The sequence below is a fragment of the Amblyraja radiata genome, chromosome 2, assembly GCF_010909765.2.
Source record: "Amblyraja radiata isolate CabotCenter1 chromosome 2, sAmbRad1.1.pri, whole genome shotgun sequence".
NCBI lineage: Eukaryota > Metazoa > Chordata > Chondrichthyes > Rajiformes > Rajidae > Amblyraja > Amblyraja radiata.
Window position 1 is genome coordinate 413,486 of NC_045957.1, and position 15,496 is coordinate 428,981.

The following is a 15,496-nucleotide window of genomic DNA, read 5'->3' on the forward strand; positions in this document are numbered from 1 at the left end:
ATTATTTATCTGTGCGTATATATATTAATCAATAGCATAATAGACCATTATCTGTTTAATTTCACTTTATCTGCTTATTTTATTATTAATAATAATAATAAATTTTATTTATGGGCGCTTTTCAAGAGTCTCAAGGACACCTTACAAAAATTTTGCAGGTAGAGGAAAAACATGTAAGGGGAATGAAATAAATAGTAGAGACATGACTAGTACACAAAGTAAAGACAGAATTCAATACAAAACACAATAATAAGGCAATTAATGCACAGATGAAAAGGAAGGGGGACGTGGGGCTAAGGATAGGCAGAGGTGAAGAGATGGGTCTTGAGGCGGGACTGGAAGATGGTGAGGGACATGGATTTGCGGATCAGTTGGGGGAGGGAGTTCCAGAGCCTGGGAGCTGCCCTGGAGAAGGCTTTGTCCCCTAAACTGCGGAGGTTGGACTTGTGGATGGAGAGGAGACCGGCTGATGTGGATCTGAGGGACCGTGAGGGTTGGTAGGGGGAGAGGAGGTCAGTGAGATATGGGGGGGCCAGATGGTGGAGGGCTTTGTAGGGGAGGATCAGGATTCTCTAGGTGATCTGGTGGGAGATGGGAAGCCAGTGAAGTTGTTTGAGGACTGGAGTGATGTGATGCCAGGATTTGGTGTGGGTGATGAGTCGGGCGGCTGCGTTCTGGACCAGTTGGAGTCGGTTGATGTAGGTGGAGCTGATGCCATGGAGAAGTGAGTTGCAATAGTCCAGTCGGGAGGAGATGAAGGCATGGATGAGTCTTTCAGCATCGGGCGGTGTGAGAGAGGGTCTGAGTTTGGCGATGTTGCGGAGATGAAAGAAGGATGTGTGTATATTGATGTGTGTATATATTTATATAATGGTATATGGACACACTGATATGATATGTTCTAGAAACATAGAAACATAGAAAGTAGGTGCGAGAGTAGACCACCAGGTCCGTCGAGCCCGCACCGCCATTCGCTCATGGCTGAACACTAAACAGACACACTTACCCACAAACAGTAGACACAAGACACAGAACACAAGACACTACCCTCCCCTTTATACCGCTATCACCCCTCTCCACCCCAAAAACCTCGTGATCTCCTGGGAGAGGCAAAAAACTGGATAAAAACCCAGGTCCAATTCGGGAAAAAAATCCGGGAAATTCCTCTCCGACCCCAATCCAGGCGATCGACACTTGTCCAGGAGATCACTCAGGTCTTACTATACTAACCATACCTAGGTCCATATCCCTGCCCTCTCCCCGTAGCCCCTTATCCCCTTGGCAGCTAAAGAAACATCTATTTTAGTCTTAAATATATTTAAAGTTTCTGCTTCCACTGCTCCCTGGGGCAGTGAATTCCATAAATTAACCACCCTCTTGGTGAAGAAGTTCTTCCTCATCTCAGTTTTAAAAGAGCCCCCCCTTATTCTGCAACTATGTCCCCTAGTTCTAGTTTCCCCGATCATTGGGAACATCCTCGGTGCATCCACCCGATCAAGGCCCCTCACGATCTTATATGTTTCAATGAGATCGCCTCTCATTCTTCTAAACTCCAAAGAGTAGAGTTCCAGCCTACTTAACCTTTCCTCATATGTCAATCCCCTCATTGCAGGAATTAATCTTGTAAACCTTCGCTGCACTGCGTCCAGGGCTAGTACATCCTTTCTTAAGTATGGACCCCAGAACTGTACACAGTATTCCAAATGTGGTCTCACTAATACTGTGTACAGCTGCAGCAAGACCTCCGTGTTTTTATACTCAATCCCCCTAGCAATAAAGGCCAAAACTCCATTGGCCTTCCTGATTGCTTGCTGCACCTGCATACTAACTTTTAGTGATTCATGTACTAATACCCCTAGATCCCTTTGCGTTGCATTACAACGCAGCTCCTCCTCATTTAGAAAATAACTTGCCCTATCATTTTTTTTCCCCAAAGTGAATGACTTCACATTTATTAGTATTAAACTTCATCTGCCAAGTTGTTGCCCACTCACCTAGCTTATCTATATCCTTTTGCAGACTCTTCCTATCCTCCTCATCCCCTACTTTTCCTCCCATTTTTGTATCGTCCGCAAATTTTGATATATTACACTTGGTTCCCTCCTCCAAATCATTTATATAAATTGTGAACAACTGGGGTCCCAGCACCGACCCTTGCGGAACCCCGCTAGTTACCGGTTGCCATCCCGAGTATGAACCATTTATCCCCACTCTCTGCTTCCTATTTGTTAGCCAATCCTCTACCCATGCTAATATATTACCCCCAATCCCATAATTTTTTATTTTTAGAAAAAGTCTCTTATGTGGCACCTTGTCAAAAGCCTTTTGGATGTCCAAGTATACCACATCCACCGGTTCCCCTTTATCCACCCGGGTTGTTACTTCCTCAAAGAATTCGAGCAGATTCGTTAAACAGGACTTCCCCTTCACAAAACCATGCTGGTTCTGTCCGATGAAGTCATGTTTATCCAAGTGCCCCGTTAGTGTTTCTTTAATAATTGTCTCTAACATTTTACCCACCACCGATGTTAGACTAACCGGTCTATAGTTACCCGCCTTCTGTTTACTTCCTTTTTTAAATATAGGTGTTACATTGGCCATTTTCCAATCCACTGGGACCGTTCCTGCCTCCAGGGAGTTTTGGAAAATTATCACCAATGCATCCAAAATCCCCACCGCTATCTCCCTCAAGACCCTTGGATGTAATCCATCAGGCCCAGGGGATTTATCCTCCTTCAGTCTTATTAATTTCCCTAATACCACCTCCTTGGTGATCTTAATAGTATTTAGCTCCTCCATTCCTACCGCCCCCTGTTTATCCAGCGTTGGAATATTTTTTGTGTCTTCTATGGTGAAGACTGATACAAAATACTCGTTTAATGCCTTTGCCATTTCCATGTTCCCCACCAACAACTCTCCAGTCTCACCCTCCAATGGACCAACGTTCACCTTAGCCACCCTTTTTCTTTTTATATAGCTATAAAAACTCTTACTATTAGTTTTTATGTTGTTTGCTAATTTCCTTTCATAGTCTATTTTCTCCGTCTTAATTAATCTCTTAGTTATTTTTTGCTGACCTTTAAATGCTTCCCAATCCTCTACCCTCCCACTATCTCTGGCTACCTTATATGCCCTTGCCTTCAGCCGAATACTATCCTTTATAGTTTTACTGAGCCATTGCTGACTGTTCTTACCCTTACCCCTTTTTTTCTTCATAGGAATAAATTTTTCTTGAAGGTTATACAGTAGACCCTTAAACGTACACCACTGCTCATGTACCGTCTTATTCTTGAGTCTGCTATCCCAGTCAACTTTGATCAGCTCATTCCTCATACCTTCATAATCCCCCTTATTTAGACTAAGCACCCTAGCCTGAGTTTCAACCTGCTCCCCTTCTATTTGAATATGGAATTCGACCATATTGTGGTCACTTGTTCCCAACGAGTCCCTAACTATGACATTTTTAATTAATCCTGCTTCATTACACAGGACCAGATCCAAGATTGCCTCCCCCCTTGTCGGTTCTGTGACATACTGTTCTAGGAACCCGTCTCTAATACATTCTATAAACTCTTCCTCTAGTCTACCCTGCCCAGTTTGGTTTGCCCAATTAATATGAAAATTGAAGTCCCCCATGATTACAGCAGTTCCCTTTTTACATGCGTCAACTATTTGCAGATTTATGTTCTGACTAACAGCGTCACAGCTATTTGGAGGTCTATAAATTACACCCACTAGTGTTTTTTTTCCCCTTGTTATTCTCTATCTGTACCCAAGCTGTTTCACTATCCTGATCCTTCAACGCAATATCCTTCCTCTCTATTGCCGTTATTCCCTCCCTTATTAAAAGGGCCACCCCTCCTCCCTTTCTTTCCTGTCTATCTTTCCTAATTGTCGAGTACCCCTCTATATTTAACTCCCAGTCCTGATCCCCTTGCAGCCATGTCTCCGTAATGGCCACAATATCATAACTATATATACTTAATTGCACCGTTAATTCATTTATCTTATTACGAATACTCCGTGCATTTAGATAAAGCACTTTCAGATGATTTTTACTACCCTTCCTTTCCGTTTTTGCCCCTTTTACATCTAGAGCTTTATCTTCACACATTCTGTCTCCTGTCACATTTTGACTTTCCGCTTCCCCACTGATACCCTGCTCTATTTCCTCTACCCCTGCCATTATTACCCCCCTTGATACCTCCCCCCCGCTACTTAGTTTAAAGACCTCTCTACTGCCCTAGTTATATGATTTGCCAGGACCCCAGTCCCAGCACCGTTCAGGTGAAGTCCGTCCTTACAGAACAGATCCCCCCTGTCCCAGTACTGGTGCCAGTGGCCCAAGAAACCAAACCCATTATTCCCACACCAGTCTTTGAGCCACGCATTCAGCTTTTTAATTTTACGTACCCTCGCCGATTTGGCCCGTGGCTCAGGTAGCAATCCGGAGATCAGTACCCTCGAGGTTCTGCTTTTTAATTTATTCCCTAACTGCTCAAACTCCTTCAGCAGATCCTCCTTCCTCGTCCTTCCTATGTCATTGGTCCCCACATGGACCACGACCACTGGATCCTCCCCCTCCCACTGCAAATTTCTCTCCAGCATCGCAGAGATATCCTTAACCCTAGCACCGGGTAGGCAACACAGCCTTCGGGACATGTTCTGCTGGCCGCAGAGAACCCTATCTACCCCCCGAATAATACTATCCCCTATCACTACGGCATTTCTTCTAACTCCCCCCTCTTGAATGGCCTCCTGATCCACGGTGCTGCAGCCAGGTTGCTCATCCCTCCCACAGCCCCTGATCCCGTCCTTACATTGAGTAAGAGCCTCGGTCATGCTTGTCAGGGACAAGGGCTGTGGCTCCTGCCGCATCTCCTCCTGGATCCCCCTACCTGCCTCGCTTATGGCCACACCTTCCTTTCCTTGCTCACTGCCTACTGAATTAGTTAAACTGGTCGGTGTGACCATCCCCTGGCACAAAACATCCAGGTAATACTCCCCCTCCCTGATGTACCGCAGCGTATGAAGTTGGGTCTCCAGCTCATCAATGCGGAGCTGGAGTTCCTCTAGCCTCAAACACTTACTGCAGCTGTAGGGATCTTCTACATCAATGGTGTCGACAAATTCCCACATCTCGCAGTATTGGCACATCTCCTGACCGCCCATCTTATATAAGTAATTAACTGGTCCTATTTAAGAATCCCCTACTGTATTGATACACCCCTTATTGATATAATCCTACCTCCTATAAATGGGAAAGTACTCACCCCAGCCGTAAATTACCTACTGGTTTGGCTGTCTAGTGGTAATTCCGTCCGCTCTTCCTGTCTGGTCCACTGCTCCCTTGCAGTGCGTGGCAAACCTCTTTGCCTCTGTTAGTCTCTCGAGCCGCGGCTCCGTCCGTCCTCCCTCGGCGACAGCACCTGTGGTTCTGTATTCATGTTGTGCTGAAGCAAAGCAAGAATTTCATTCTCCTATCTGGGACACATGACAATAAACTCTCTTGACTTGCATGATAACACTGACTAACAATTTTAATATTGACCTGTTTGGACAAGAGGGGAGATTGTGGGAATTGTGGGAAGAACTGAGCTGTTCTTCCATCTTGTATTTCAACGTGGGCAGCACCTCACTCTGTGGAAATCGAACGTTACTCCAGTGAATGGCTAAACATTCCTGGTGCAGGTGAGTCAAGGAAACAAGTTTGCTTCATACAAAGAAGAGCTTGTGAACATAAGGCCACACGGCTACTCCCTGAGATATCCCACACAGATAAAGATGCCTGTTTTTTAGTGGAAAGATAACGAATGTTGGATCAGAATAGTTAACCCTGTAAACAAGTGTACGTGACTAATCTTGGTATTATGTTTTCAAATATGATATTAAAATATTGCATGCTTTGTTTCCATATAACCATATAACCATATAACAATTACAGCACGGAAACAGGCCATCTCGACCCCTCTAGTCCGTGCCGAACACATAGTCTCCCCTAGTCCCATATACCTGCGCTCAGACCATAACCCTCCATTCCTTTCCCATCCATATAACTATCCAATTTATTTTTAAATGATAAAAACGAACCTGCCTCCACCACCTTCACTGGAAGCTCATTCCACACAGCTACCACTCTCTGAGTAAAGAAGTTCCCCCTCATGTTACCCCTAAACTTCAGTCCCTTAATTCTCAAGTCATGTCCCCTTGTTTGAATCTTCCCTACTCTCAGTGGGAAAAGCTTTTCCACGTCAACTCTGTCTATCCCTCTCATCATTTTAAAAACCTCTATCAAGTCCCCCCTTAACCTTCTGCGCTCCAAAGAATAAAGCCCTAACTTTCGTGAGGACAGTCTCTTGCTTGACTGTTCTCCTTGTCTGACAAGTTATTGCTAATAATGTAGTAACAGTTTGAATGTAACTCACGTATCGTGTAAAATTATTCCAACAGAGGTCGTGTCTCACAAATCTGTTTGAGATTTTTGAAGATGTGACCATATAGGTCGATAAGGCAGAGCTGTAGATGTTGTCTACATGGACTTCAGTAAAGCATTTGACATGGTTCCGCATGGTAGGCTGCTCTGGAAGGTTAGATCCCATGGGATCCAAGGAGAGATAGCTCCTCTGTCCAACAATCTTCCAGCTCTGCTCCTCCTCACAGCCACCACCACCACATGTCCAAATGGCCCAGACATTGACTGACGTCTATAACAAACCCACTGACTCCCACAACTATCTCGACTACACTTCTTCCCACCCTGCTTCCTGCAATGGCTCTACCGTCGACTTTCAATTCCTCCGTTTACGCCGCATCTGCTCCAAAGATGAGGTGTTCCATACTGCGGCATTCGAGATGACCTCATTCTTTAGGGAACATAAATGCGGCCCTCACTCGTGTCTCCTCGGTACCCCACACCTCCGTCCTTGCTCCCCCCTCCCCATGTAGATGAAGACCAATGACCATTTTCAGGGAACGATCTCACTGCACTCCTAAATCCCTCTGCCCTGCAACCCTCGCCCTCTCCCTCCCCCGCATCCAGGATGCTCGCCTGACACTGTGGACGGCTGACACTTTGATCAAGCAGCAAAATGGCATGAAATATGTAATGGGGAAACCTTCAGCTCTTTGACCACATAGATTGTGGCGGACATGCAGTATTCAGTGGCACGCATACATGCATACACATATACACATATATACATACATACACACATACATACATGCATACATACACACATACACACATACATATATACATACATACATGCATACATATATAGATACATACATACACACATACATGCATACATACATGCTTGCATACATACATACATGCAAACATACATACATGCAAACACACATACATAAATACATACGTACACACATACATACATACATACACACACAAACTTACATACATTTTACACACATACTAACATACATATATACACACACAGACACACATACATACACACACGTAGATACACATACATACATACACACATAAACACATACATATATACATACACACACACACATTTACATACGTGCAGAAATACATACATGCATACATACACACATGCCTACGTACCTACATACATACACACACACACAAACGCACACACACACACACACACACATACATACACACACGCTCACAGGCTGTTCTCTGGATGTTATTTTGCCGGAACTGAACTAAGTAGCACCCTACGTTTGTTCAGCATGGGGTATTCTGGATATGTGGTGACAATGCTTATAAATCCCTACCTACGAATTAGATTGGGACCTGTACTATGGGATACATAGCCCCTAATGCTTTGGGAGTTAAAACCATCCAGACTCATTTGATCAGGAATCAGTCAGCCAACCCCAGTGAAACGTGGACGCAGGTGGGAAGTTGAAAACTCACTTGTTGTCTGCAATACAAGGTTGCACAGTTTCCTCCGCACCCTGACACCTGGCCTGGGAGTAAATGAGCTGGAGAAAGCAAGCATCAATATTTCAGTCACCATGGAATAAGTAGAGAACAGGACGGTAGATGTGATTTTGGCCCTTCACTGAAGTCCAGACATTGTCCAAGATGGTTATTTAATATTGGATAACTCTGGACTATCTCCTAGTGGCCCAGGGTAGAGTGTGTGCAACCCTAAACACATCCTGCTGTTTCTTCCCGAACCAAGACAAACAAATTGAAAGTGATGTAAGGATTATTCATGACCATGTCCTCACCTTGCAGCAGATCTCAGAAATTAAACCCCTTGACTGGTGGGAGTGCCTCCCTGACCTTGGAAACTGTGCTGGAGGGCTCGTTAAGACCATTTTAAAATATGGTATTATTATTTTAGTCGCTGTTGTCTCCATATATGTACTGTTCCAGCTATCACTCTGCCTCATTCGAGCTCTCCTGCTTGTCCCGTCTCAGTGCAGAACCACTTCACATCCTGTTTCAATATGATCCTGATGACGCCATCATGCAACTCATGAATATCGGTTTGTCAAGGAGGACTCTCTCTAAATTCTACAGGTGCACAGTAGAGAGCATGCTGACTAGTTGCATTGTGGCATGGTTCGGCAACTTGAGCGCCCAGGAGCAGAAAAGACTACAAAAAGTAGTAAACAGTGCCCAGTCCACCATCGGCTCTAACCTCCCTACCATCGAGGGGATCTATCGCAGTTGCTGCCTCAAAAACGCTGGCAGCATCATCAAGGACTCACACCATCCTGGCCACACACTCATCGGAGTGGCGGCGCGGCCCTGGCTGCAGCGGCTCACTGGCAGTCCCGTTTGTTTGTGTTTTTTGTGTTGTTTATTTTGTTTTGGTTAGTCTAGTTTTTGGTTTTTAGTTTGTGTTTTGGGGGGGTGGGGGTTTGTAACGGGGTTTGCAGTCTCTCCCTGCGGGGGAATGCGACTTTATTGTCGCATTCCCCTTCTCTGCCTCCGTCTGCGCTGAGGCCTAATGGAGCTGATGACCTCGAGGCTCCGGAGGCAGAGCCTGTCAGGACTTGCCCTGAGCTCGCTCCCGTGAGGGTGGTCCGGCTCAGGGCTGGAACAGTGCTCCCATGGGATCCAAGGAGAGATAGGTTGAGAGGTTGTGGCGCTCTCATGAGGGCGGCCAGCCCAAGGGTGGAACGAGGCTCCCGTTCGAGCGGCCGAGCTCGGGGAGGTGCGGCGCTCGCAGCCCGAGGGAGGTTCGGCGCCCATGTCGGGGCGGCCCAGCCCGAGGGAGAAGCGATGCCCATGTCGGGGCGGCCCGGCCGGGGGGAGAAGCGACGCCCAAGTCGGGGCAGCCCGTCCAGAGGGAGAAGTGACGCCCAAGTCGGGGCAGCCCGGCCAGAGGGAGAAGCGACGCCCAAGTCGGGGCGGCCCGTCCCGGGGGAGGTTCGGTGCCCATGTCGGGGGCGGCCCAGCCCGAGGCTGAAGACGGTACGGTACTCACGTGCGGGTGGCTGGGACGGTGTCTGGCGGTGGTGGCCTGGGTGGGTTCGGCCGCGGGCCAGCGGCTGCCTCTGCAGGACTGGTGGGCGGCAGCTTCGACCACCCCGGGCCGCGGTGTTTGAGCCGCGGGACTGATTTATAACATCGCCCGGGGGGTATCGCCTCAGCGCAGAGGGAGAAGAGGAGGGAAGAGACTGCAGACCTAAGACTTTTGCCTCCATCACAGTGAGGAGATGCTGGGTGGACTCACTGTGGTGGATGTTAATATGTGTTTATTGTTGTGTTTATTGTATTACATGTATGGATGCTGCAATTTCGTGACAATAAAGGCATATCTATCTATCTATCTATCTATCTATCTATCTATCTATCTATCTATCTATCTATCTATCTATCTATCTATCTATCTATCTATCTATCTATCTATCTATCTATCTATCTATCTATCTATCTATCTATCTATCTATCTATCTATCTATCTATCTATCTATCTATCTCCAATCTTCAGGTACAAGAGCCTGAAGCAACGTCCAGGTTCAGAAATAGCTCCCCACAGCCATCAGGCTATTAAACTCAACTGAAACATATCTCGGTACATTAAGAGCCCATTGCACTTTATCTGATTATTTATGTGTGTGTATATATAATAATCAATATCATAATAGACCATTATCTGTCTATATTTGCACTTTATCTGCTTATTTTATTGATGTGTGTATATATTTATATAATGGTATTTGGACACACTGATATGATCTGTTCTGTATTCATGCCTACTATATTCTGTTGTGCTGAAGCAAAGCAAGAATTTCATTCTCCTATCTGGGACACATGACAATAAACTCTCTTGACTTTTATGATAACACTGACTAACAATTTTATTATTGACCTGTTTGGACAAGAGGGGAGATTGTGGGAATTGTGGGAAGAACTGAGCTGTTCTTCCATCTTGTATTTCAACGTGGGCAGCACCTCACTCTGTGGAAATCGAACGTTACTCCAGTGAATGGCTAAACATGCCTGGTGCAGGTGAGTCAAGGAAACAAGTTCACTTCATACACGGAAGAGCTTGTGAGCTTAAGGCCACACGGCTACTCCCTGAGATATCCCACACAGATAAAGATGCCTGTTTTTCAGTGGAAAGATAACGAATGTTGGATCAGAATAGTTAACCCTGTAAACAAGTGTACGTAACTAATCTTGGTATTATGTTTTCAAAGATGATATTAAAATATTGCATGCTTTGTATCATGTGGACAGTCTCTTGCTTGACTGTTCTCCTTGTCTGACAAGTTATTGCTAATAATGTAGTAACAGTTTGAAAATAACTCACGTCTTGTGTAAAATTATTCCAATAGAGGTCGTGTCTCACAAATCTGTTTGAGATTTTTGAAGATGTGACCATAAAGGTCAATAAGGCAGAACTGTAGATGTTGTCTACATGGACTTCAGTAAAGCATTTGACATGGTTCCGTATGGTAGGCTGCTCTGGAAGGTTAGATCCCATGGGATCCAAGGAGAGATAGCTCCTCTGTCCAACAATCTTATAGCTCTGCTCCTCCTCACAGCCACCACCACCACATGTCCAAATGGCCCAGACATTGACTAACGTCTATAACAAACCCACTGACTCCCACAACTATCTCGACTACACTTCTTCCCACCCTGCTTCCTGCAATGGCTCTAATGCTGACTTTCAATTCCTCCGTCTACGCAGCATCTGCTCCAAAGATGAGGTGTTCCATACTGCGGCATTCGAGATGACCTAATTCTTTAGGGAACATAAATGCGGCCCTCACTCGTGTCTCCTCGGTACCCCACACCTCCGCCCTTGCTCCCCCTTCCCCCTGTAGATGAAGACCAATGACCATTTTCAGGGAACGATCTCACTGCACTCCTAAATCCCTCTGCCCTGCAACCCTCGCCCTCTCCCTCCCCCGGATCCAGGATGCTCGCCTGACACTGTGGACGGCTGACACTTTGATCAAGCAGCAAAATGGCATGAAATATGTAATGGGGAAACCTTCAGCTCTTTGACCACATAGATTGTGGCGGACATGCAGTATTCAGTGGCACGCATACATGCATACACATATACACATGTATACATACATACACACATACATACATGCATACGTACACACATACACACATACATATATACATACATACATGCATACATATATAGATACATACATACACACATACATGCATACATACATGCTTGCATACATACATACATGCAAACATACATACATGCAAACACACATACATAAATACATACATACACACATACATACATACATACATACACACACAAACTTACATACATTTTACACACATACTAACATACATATATACACACACAGACACACATACATACACACACGTAGATACACATACATACATACACACATAAACACATACATATATACATACACACACACACATTTACATACGTGCAGAAATACATACATACATACATACACACAAGCCTACGTACCTACATACATACACACACACACAAACACACACACACACACACACACATACATACACACACGCTCACAGGCTGTTCTCTGGAAGTTATTTTGCCGGAACTGAACTAAGTAGCACGCTACGTTTGTTCAGCATGGGGTATTCTGGATATGTGGTGACAATGCTTATAAATCCCTACCTACGAATTAGATTGGGACCTGTCCTATGGGATACATAGCCCCTAATGCTTTGGGAGTTAAAACCATCCAGACTCATTTGATCAGGAATCAGTCAGCCAACCCCAGTGAAACGTGGACGCAGGCGGGAAGTTGAAAACTCACTTGTTGTCTGCAATACAAGGTTGCACAGATTCCTCCGCACCCTGACACCTGGCCTGGGAGTAAATGAGCTGGAGAAAGCAAGCATCAATATTTCAGTCACCATGGAATAAGTAGAGAACAGGACGGTAGATGTGATTTTGGCCCTTCACTGAAGTCCAGACATTGTCCAAGATGGTTATTTAATATTGGATAACTCTGGACTATCTCCTAGTGGCCCAGGGTAGAGTGTGTGCAACCCTTAACACATCCTGCTGTTTCTTCCCGAACCAAGACAAACAAATTGAAAGTGATGTAAGGATTATTCATGACCATGTCCTCACCTTGCAGCAGATCTCAGAAATTAAACCCCTTGACTGGTGGGAGTGCCTCCCTGACCTTGGAAACCGTGCTGGAGGGCTCGTTAAGACCATTTTAAAATGGTATTATTATTTTAGTAGCTGTTGTCACCGTATATGTACTGTTCCAGCTATCACTCTGCCTCATTCGAGCTCTCCTGCTTGTCCCGTCTCAGTGCAGAACCACAACACATCCTGTTTCAATATGATCCTGATGACGCCATCATGCAACTCATGAATATCGGTTTGTCAAGGAGGACTCTCTCTAAATTCTACAGGTGCACAGTAGAGAGCATGCTGACCAGTTGCATTGTGGCATGGTTCGGCAACTTGAGCGCCCAGGAGCGGAAAAGACTACAAAAAGTAGTAAACAGTGCCCAGTCCACCATCGGCTCTGACCTCCCTACCATCGAGGGGATCTATCACAGTCGCTGCCTCAAAAAGGCTGCCAGCATCATCAAGGACCCACACCATCCTGGCCACACACTCATCTCCCCGCTACCTTCAGGTAGAAGGTACAAGAGCCTGAAGACTGCAACGTCCAGGTTCAGAAATAGCTGCTTCCCCACAGCCATCAGGCTATTAAACTCAACTGAAACATATCTCGTAACATTAAGAGCCCAGTGCACTTTATCTGATTATTTATCTGTGCGAATACATTTTAATCAATAGCATAATAGACCATTATCTGTTTATTTTCACTTTATCTGCTTATTTTATTGATGTGTGCATATATTTATATAATGGTATATGGACACACTGATATGATATGTTCTGTATTCATGTTGTGCTGAAGCAAAGCAAGACTTTCATCCTGCTATCTGGGACACATGACAATAAACTCACTTGACTTGCATGATAACACTGACTAACAATTTTATTATTGACCTGTTTGGACAAGAGGGGAGATTGTGGGAATTGTGGGAAGAACTGAGCTGTTCTTCCATCTTGTATGTCAACGCGGGCAGCACCTCACTCTGTGGAAATCGAACGTTACTCCAGTGAATGGCTAAACATTCCTGTTGCAGGTGAGTCAAGGAAACAAGTTCGCTTCATACAAAGAAGAGCTTGTGAACTTAAGGCCACACGGCTACTCCCTGAGATATCCCACACAGATAAAGCTGCCTGTTTTTCAGTGGAAAGATAACGAATGTTGGGTCAGAATAGTTAACCCTGTAAACAAGTGTACGTGACTAATCTTGGTATTATGTTTTCAAATATGATATTAAAATATTGCATGCTTTGTTTCGTGTGGACAGTCTCTTGCTTGACTGTTCTCCTTGTCTGACGAGTTATTGCTAATAATGTAGTAACAGTTTGAATGTCACTCACGTCTTGTGTAAAATTATTCCAACAGAGGTCGTGTCTCACAAATCTGTTTGAGATTTTTGAAGATGTGACCATAAAGGTCGATAAGGCAGAACTGTAGATGTTGTCTACATGGACTTCAGTAAAGCATTTGACAAGGTTCCGCATGGTAGGCTGCTCTGGAAGGTTAGATCCCATGGGATCCAAGGAGAGATAGCTCCTCTGTCCAACAATCTTATAGCTCTGCTCCTCCTCACAGCCACCACCACCACATGTCCAAATGGCCCAGACATTGACTGACGTCTATAACAAACCCACTGACTCCCACAACTATCTCGACTACACTTCTTCCCACCCTGCTTCCTGCAATGGCTCTACCGTCGACTTTCAATTCCTCCAACTACGCAGCATCTGCGCCAAAGATGAGGTGTTCCATACTGGGGCATTCGAGATGTCCTCATTCTTTAGGAAACTTTGTTGCGGCCCTCACTCGTGTCTCCTCGGTACCCCACACCTCCGTCCTTGTTCCCCCCTCCCCGTGTAGATGAAGACCAATGACCATTTTCAGGAGACGATCTTACTGCACTCCTAAATCCCTCTGCCCTGCAACCCTCGCCCTCTCCCTCCCCCGCATCCAGGATGCTCGCCTGACACTGTGGACGGCTGACACTTTGATCAAGCAGCAAAATGGCATGAAATATGTTATGGGGAAACCTTCAGCTCTTTGTCCACATAGATTGTGGCAGACATGCAGTATTCTGTGGCACGCATACATACACACATATACACATATATACATATATACATACATACATGCATACACATATACATACATACACACATACATACATGCATATGTACCCACATACATACATACACACACAAACTTACATATATTTTACACACATACTAACATACATATATACACACACAGACACACATACATACACACACGTAGATACACATACATACATACACACATAAACACATACATATATACATACACACACACACACACACTTACATACGTGCAGAAATACATACACACATGCCTACGTACCTACATACACACACACACATACATACACACACACTCACAGGCTGTTCTCTGGAAGTTATTTTGCCGGAACTGAACTGAGTAGCACCCTACGGTTGTTCAGCACGGGGTATTCTTGATATGTGGTGACAATGCTTATAAATCCCTACCTACGAATTAGATTGGGACCTGTACTATGGGATATGTAGCCCCTAATGCTTGGGGAGTTAAAACCATCCAGACTCATTTGATCAGGAATCAGTCAGCCATCCCCAGTGAAGCGTGGACGCAGGTGAGATGTTGAAAACTCACTTGTTGTCTGCAATACAGGGTTGCACAGATTCCTCCGCACCCTGACACCTGGCCTGGGAGTAAATGAGCTGGAGAAAGCAAGCATCAGTATTTCAGCCACCATGGAATAAGTAGAGAACAGGACGGTAGATGTGATTTTGGCCCTTCACTGAAGTCCAGATACTGTCCAAGATGGTTATTTAATATTGGATAACTCTGGACTATCTCCTAGTGGCCCAGGGTAGAGTGTGTGCAACCCTTAACACATCCT